The sequence below is a fragment of the Ricinus communis genome, chromosome 3 (genome assembly GCF_019578655.1).
Source record: "Ricinus communis isolate WT05 ecotype wild-type chromosome 3, ASM1957865v1, whole genome shotgun sequence".
Taxonomy (NCBI): domain Eukaryota; kingdom Viridiplantae; phylum Streptophyta; class Magnoliopsida; order Malpighiales; family Euphorbiaceae; genus Ricinus; species Ricinus communis.
Window position 1 is genome coordinate 11,791,820 of NC_063258.1, and position 7,324 is coordinate 11,799,143.

Sequence of the window (7,324 nt, forward strand, 5' to 3'; positions counted from 1 at the left end):
TTGCTATAATTGTGTTGGTTATGCCCAATTATTTTTAAAGTAGGAAATAGACTTGTTTTACGAGGGTATCTTACTTTTATAGTAGAAATTCTACCGAAATTTCGGTAGATTTTTTAGAAAAAAAATTAAGGGTTGCAATGAACACATAAAAAATTTAGTGTGAGATGTAATGTAATATACACAAGAAACGAAATATGAATTTGATCGGTAATGGATGCACACTAGGCTTAATGCTTATGGCAAGATTAGCCATGAATTTACCTCCGTGGATATGTATGAAAGAGGCGTCTATGTTCTTATTTGTAATTATTCATGGGCCAAAAACCAAATAAATATTTTCTTCGACATCTGATTGATGAATTGAAGTATCTTTGGGATGTGGGTGTCCAAACATATGATGTTCTAGATAGCATAATTTTCAAATGAGAGCAGCTCTTATGTGGACCATCAGTGATTTTTCTGCATACTCAATGTTGTCGGGCTGTAGCACGGCTGGGAACTTGCTTATCGTTATTATATAGAACATTTGCAAGCATTCGTTTTAGCAATGGTTGAAAGACATCTTGGTTTGACAATCATCATAAGTTTCTTCCCTTTGATCTTCCTTTCAGATGGAATAAAAATTGGTTCCTGAAAAATAGAAAGGAGATATCACCGGCACCACCTATAAAGACAGGTGATCAAATCTTGCAAGAGATAGATGATTTAGGACTTAGGAGAGTAAATAAACTTAATACTAAAGAGATTAATGGTCCTATTTACAAGAAGTATGGTCAGAAGAAAAGAAGTATCTTTTGGGATTTACTGTACTGGAATTCCAATCTTATTAGACATAACCTAGATGTGATGCAAATTGAGAAGAATGTGTTCGAAAATGTTTTTAACACTGTTCTGAATATTGAGAGAAAAACTAAAGATAATGAGAAGGCAAGAGAAGACATGAAGAAGTTGTGTCGAAGGCTGAGTTGGAGAATAATGAAGGTATAAGGAAATATCAGAAAGCATGCTACACGTTAGATAAACCTAGGATATAAGCATTGTTTGAATGGCTGAAAAATCTTAGATTTCCTAATGGTTATATTGGTGTGTAGACATGAGAAAATTAAAGATGTTTGGGATGAAGAGCCACGATTGTAATTTATTTATATAGAAGTTAATTCCCATAGCATTTCATGCTTGTAAATGTGTGGCAAGCTATGAAAGAGTTAAGGCTTTTTTTTTCAAAGATTTAGCTTCAACCATAATTAAAGTGCTAAACATGGAGAGACTCAAAAGAGATTCCAATAATAGCTTATTTTGGGCGGCCACACATGTATTTTAACCTAATTAAGACTTTATTTTAGTTTTCTCTTTTAGTTAGCAAGGTTATATTTCTAGATGGGATGTAAATCCTATTTTCTAAGGCCTATATAAGGCTAGTACGGATTTTGATGTATAGAATTAAGTTGAATTTGAATGATAATTGGTTGTTAAACCTAAAAGCTATTTTGCCTTTGTCTTTGTGTTCTTGTGTAGAATGTATGCTTAAGAAAAATTCAAGTAGATTGATGATCTTCTTGTTCAGTGTATGTGTATGGATTTACATCTCGTCCTACTTGATTATCAAGCTAAGCCCCCAACGCCACCAGTCAATCCTGTCAATTGCATTTCGATAATTCCTTATACCAATCCTTGTATTATTAGGAGTTATTGGGCCTAGATAACAAGGAATGATGGAAATCCTAATGGTGCAAATCCTGAATTAGAATATTTGGGTGTCTCAATTCTGGTCATACCTTCTTGCATTCTAAAGATTCATCTCCTATCATCAGGAGAATGATACTAATACTCGATCAACTAATTCCATTCTTCGCATTTGTGTAGGCATTAGATTGGTGCTTATGATTACCGTTGTCATGCCCAAACTCAAAACATCTAAATAAATACCAAAATATGTAATTAACTAGTAAATAGCATTATAAGGGTTTTAAATCCAAGGGTTTTAAGGGTTTTAAATCCAAGATTCATCTCCGATCATGAGGAGAATGATCAAGTTATAGTCAAACTACCTAGACTGTTTTACAGGGGTCAAAAATCAGCAACATGCAAATATCTACAACTCATGTGATCAAACATCAAATGATATGTTTTTCCATAAAATTACACATGATTCATGCTATATCATGTCCTAATTTCAGTACTACAGGTTCAAATAAAGTTTTTTCCAAATTACCCAAAAACCTAACTTAATCACTCAAATAGATAGTTAAAGATAAACTCACCTCTATTAAGCTTCTTGCTCTTCAATTAAATCTATCAATAATGAAACTTTCTCCAAACCTTAATTATCTTATCTATCAAAAGCTTCAAATGATGTTAATAGAGAGAAAAAGAGAAAGAAAAGAATAGAAAAAGAAAGGAAGAAAAGGAAATGAAATGGTGTTGGTAGAGATTCTCCACTCACCTTATCATATTTTTATTATTGTCATTATTATTATTATTATTATTATTTTTTTTATTATTATTATTATTATTATTGGCACTTATCACTCTTTAAGGTGCCAATTGTCCTTATAACTTTGCTCCCCATACAACCTTTACTATAAATTCTATCAGTCAATTAACCCGTTACTCAAACTTATACTACAAATAACTCCTCTAACTATCCTTACAATTTTGTCCTCACTTAATTGAAATACCCATAAACTCTACTACACTCATATATCCTTCTACCACTTAATATAGTGAAACTTGTTACATAAAATTATGATGCAGATAACATGTTTAATGATATGCTAATGCATATTAATTATTATTTAAAATACGGCTATGACAGCCGCTTTCATGCGCTTTCACTCAACACTCATATTCATGCTCACCAAATAAAACCAAATCATCATACTAGACAAAGATAAAAAAAAAGACGCAGAAAATAAATAAACAAAATGATAACATAGTTAGGAACAAGAAATGGAGATCCTAATTGTGCAAATCCTGAATCAGAGTATTTAGGCGTGACTTGATTCTCAGCATTCCCTCTTTCCTCTAAAAGATTCGTCTGTGTTCATTGTAAGAATAATATCAATACTCGATTAAGTAATTTTCTTTTTCGCATGTTTCCAAGTATTGATCGGTACCTATGATTATCGCTTCCACGTGCTTTAACTCGGCACTCCTATTTATACTCGCCAAATAAAACCAAACCACCATACAAGATGTAGATTAAAAAGAGACAAACAGAAGAAAAAACAAATGAGTTTAGATTTGTATGGCCAAGCATAAGGACCAAATCAAATTAATTTAGACACAAGGGAACACAAAAGAAAGGTAGGATGAGAGCAATAAGTTTAGCTTCGCTATAGCAGGTCTTCATAAGTCCACAAAGTTCTTAAAAGAACATGTAACTTAATTCTCTGCAAAGAAAGATGTTGACTAGTCAACTCCTCTCTTGTTCTTGATTTGACTTTAGTTTATTTATCTTTCTTTACAAGTTCTTTCAAGCACTTTGTGGACTTATGAAGACCCATACTAGCGAACCTAGACTTATTACTCATATCCTTTCTTTCTTTTGTGCTCTTTGTCTACCCTTGTGTTTATATCTATTCTATTTGATCCTTACGCTTAGACATGAAAGAGAATAATGAACTTGTGATTTCTTTTCTTGTCGGATATGAAATCTAGACTATGTCCTCATTTGTTCATTTAATTATGAACTTGTGATTTCTTTTCTTATCGGATATGAAATCTAGACTATGTCCTCATTTGTTCATTTAATTTATTCCTCTCTTTTTATTCTATGTCTTGTATGATGGTTTGGTTTTATTTGGCGAGAATAAACTAGAGTGTTGAGTTAAAGCACATGGAAGCAACAATCATAAGTACCAATCCAATGCTTGGAAAAATGCGATAAAAGAAATTTAGTTGATCGATTATTGATATCATTTTTTGAAAAATCACGGATGAATCTTTTAGAGGAAAGAGGAATGCTAAGAATCGAGGCATGTCCAAATATCCCGATTCAGGATTTCCTTATTTTTCTAGGCATGAGGACTCTTGATGACTCAAGGATTGGCATAAGGAATCATGAAAATACAATTAACAAGTTTGACCGGTGACATTAGGGCTTCGATTGATGATCAAGTAGGCGAGACGTAAATCCACACGCATAAGGAAGAAATCATGTTGTTTTCAATAAATCTAAACATAATACAAGCGGGAATGCGAGCGTTTTGATGTTTGGGACGCATATAATGAAGTAATTTGTGTAGGAGTGTCATTAGGTAGCCTGATGTGTGCTACTCGTGTTAGCTACAATCTAAGGCAGTGTACCTATCGATGCAGTCTAGCACTAATGGCGAGTATCAAGGTCGTATTCCTCGGGAAAGCGAAAGCCCAGAGTTACTCCTTTATTCTTTGTTATATTAACCTAAAATGGATGATGAATAAATTCTAAACTAACTATTAACTACGAGCTAAGTCCTAAGGGAGATGCAAGAGTGATTGATAAACGAAATAATCAAGACAAGAAAAAAAACCCAAAGGGAATCTAAACTAGTTGGCATCCGAACAAAAGATAAAGGATCGGTGAGTCTAATTATGCTACCCATGGACGAATTCTTAACCGAATTCGGTTTCTCTCTCGAGATAACCGAATTATTACCTAAAGTTGTAATCTCTTCCTAACGATTGATTCTTAAATTAGCATTAAGCTTTAATCCGCCTCTATTAAGCTTTGTTAATTCTTAATCCGGCTAGTTAATTATCCTTATCTCTAAGCGATTATTAACCAGTTCTTGTTATTCAAAATTCCAATTGCCAAACGGATTTCTCAATCTCATAAAGCAATCTAAACATCACAATTCACAACGTCTCATGAATAATGCATGATCTTATTAATACTGAAAACAAGAAGAATACAAAATTAACTCGAACAATCCAACAATATAATACCAAGCCAACATAGTAAAGAAATCCCAATGGATTTAATCAATCTAGCTAATCATGTTCATTCTCAAAATAAACAAGAATTCAATTACAACAATAAGTAAAAAGGTAGAGAAAACCTGATTACTCCCTTAGATGAGAGTAAACAGCCCCAAATCCTTTTTGCTCTAGATGAATCGATTCTTGTTCCTCTTGCTCGATTTGAAAATCAATCAACGAACCTTGCCCAATCTTCGATCCTTCAAGGAAATCTTATTGAAACCTTGATCCAAGTCTCATTTTCCCTTAGTTTCAGCTCAGAAAACCCTTAGAGAAAGAAAAATTAGGGTTTGGGACGTTCTAACCCTAGCCTCCTCTTGCTCTCTTCTTTTCGTTCTTTTAATTAATACCCCCTCTCGCCTCCAACACGGCCGTGTCCCTGGCCGTGTTCTCAACACGGGATGGTGTTCCTGGCCGTGTTACTCTCTGTGGTCGTGCTCCCTGAAATCTACTTCTTCTTTTGATGTCCAACACGTCCGTGTTTTTCCCCGTGTTGGTAACACGGCCCATGTTTGTGACCGTGTTGAGAACACGGCCAGTGTTGAAATCAACATGGCCATGTTTAGCTTCCTCATGCTCGTACTTAGCTCGTTTCGGCAGCTTTGACGTCCAATTATGCTCCAATTCTTTCCTTTTTCATCCTTTGACCTCTTTTGGACCTAATGCACACAAACATATGTATAAGGTGAGTGTTGAGACCAATTCACATCCAAATGTCCATAAAATCAATCTTAAAAACCCCATTTAGATGTGTGTATTTTACGCACATCATAGCCCAACGCGAATTTTCCCTTATATTTGTTAAGTTGGCTCATAAAAATTTGGGACTACAAGAGTTGTTGACCAGTCAACTCCTCTCTAGTTCTTAATTTGATATAGTTTATTCATCTTTCTTATTTATTTACTCATATTTAGCTTCTACTTCTTATGGAATGAAGGCTTTCGCACTATGAAAACCACATGCAATTGAATATTTGAGGCTAGTGAGCATATAATTTCAATTTTCTACCTTACAGAGAATTAAGTTATAGGTTTTTTAAGAACATTGCGAACTTATGAAATCTTCACTACCAAACCTAGAATTATTGGTCACTTCCTTCCTTTTCTTGTGTTCTTTATCTACCAAAAACCCATTTTTGGCCCCTGAACAGTCGATTCAGAATGTATAGAGCCCATCGACTATGTTCACAGCCGAATTAGCTCTGCACAGAGTCGATCAACTCTATGGGTTAACGCATAAATCAATTTGATTTGATCCTTATGCTTAGCCATGGAAGAGGATAAAGAACTTGCGATTTCTTTCCTTATCGTATCTGAAATCCTACCTATGTTCTCATTTGTTCTTTTCTTTTGTTCCTCTCTTTCTAATCTATCTATTTTATGATGGTTTGGGTTTCTTGGGCGAGCATAAACATGAGTGTTGAGTTAAAGCATGTGGCAACGAAAATCATAAGCACCAATCTAATGCTTGGACAAATGCCATGAAAGAAATTTAGTTGATTAAATATTAATATCATTTTTCGAATTGTTATGCTCTCTAGGTGCATTACCCATATAGTGTACCTATTGAAGGTCAGTAGAAACAATAGAGGATGAAGAAGGAGAAGAAGTGGAAGGTGAAGCAAACATACCTCCCGCATTACAGTTTGCACCGTAGTACGGGCCACTATAGAACTCACAGCCAATCTGTGCTGCATGAACTGGCATATGGAGCTGGTCTATTTTCTTGGCCAAGAGCTCCACTTGAGCTACTAAGAGCTTCACCTGAGCTACCAAGGCTACTATAGAATCTAATAGGTTAACCACTCTCTGCTTAACTGGTCGACTCCTAGAGGATTGCCACTGATAGTTGTTCATGGTCATCTCCTCTATTAGATTTTGTGCCTGCTCTGGCGTCTTACTATTCAAGGCCCCACCTGCTACAGCTTCTACCATCTGCCTAGTAGCAAGGTTCAAACCACTATAGAAAGTTTGAACCTGCATCCATACTAGTAATTCGTGGTGCTGGCAATATCAAAGCAAGTCCTTGTACCTCTTCCAAGCATCATACATGTTCTCGTCATTAAACTGCACAAAAGAAGCTATGTTATTTCTTAATCTAGCGGTTTTAGCAGGAGGAAAGTACTTATATAAGAACTTTTCAGCCAAAGAACTCCATGTTGTAATAGTGTTGGCTGGGAGTGACTGCAACTATCTCTTCGCTAGGTTCCTCAAAGAAAATAGAAACAACCTCAACCGAATGGCATCATCAGTCATTCCATTTATCTTGAAGGTATCACAGATCTCCAAGAAATTGGCTGTGTGAGTGTTTGGATCCTCGCTCGGCAGTCCCCCAAATTGTATACTATTCTTGACCATTTGT

At 35.1% G+C, this 7,324-nt stretch overlaps 1 non-coding gene across 1 annotated transcript; it reads left to right on the forward strand.

Moving 5' to 3' along the window:
* Positions 1 to 6,955: 6,955 nt before the first annotated feature.
* LOC112535761 lies at positions 6,956 to 7,062 on the forward strand. The gene has a single exon (XR_003079840.2). It is a non-coding gene; the product is annotated as a small nucleolar RNA R71 (small nucleolar RNA).
* Positions 7,063 to 7,324: the final 262 nt, after the last annotated feature.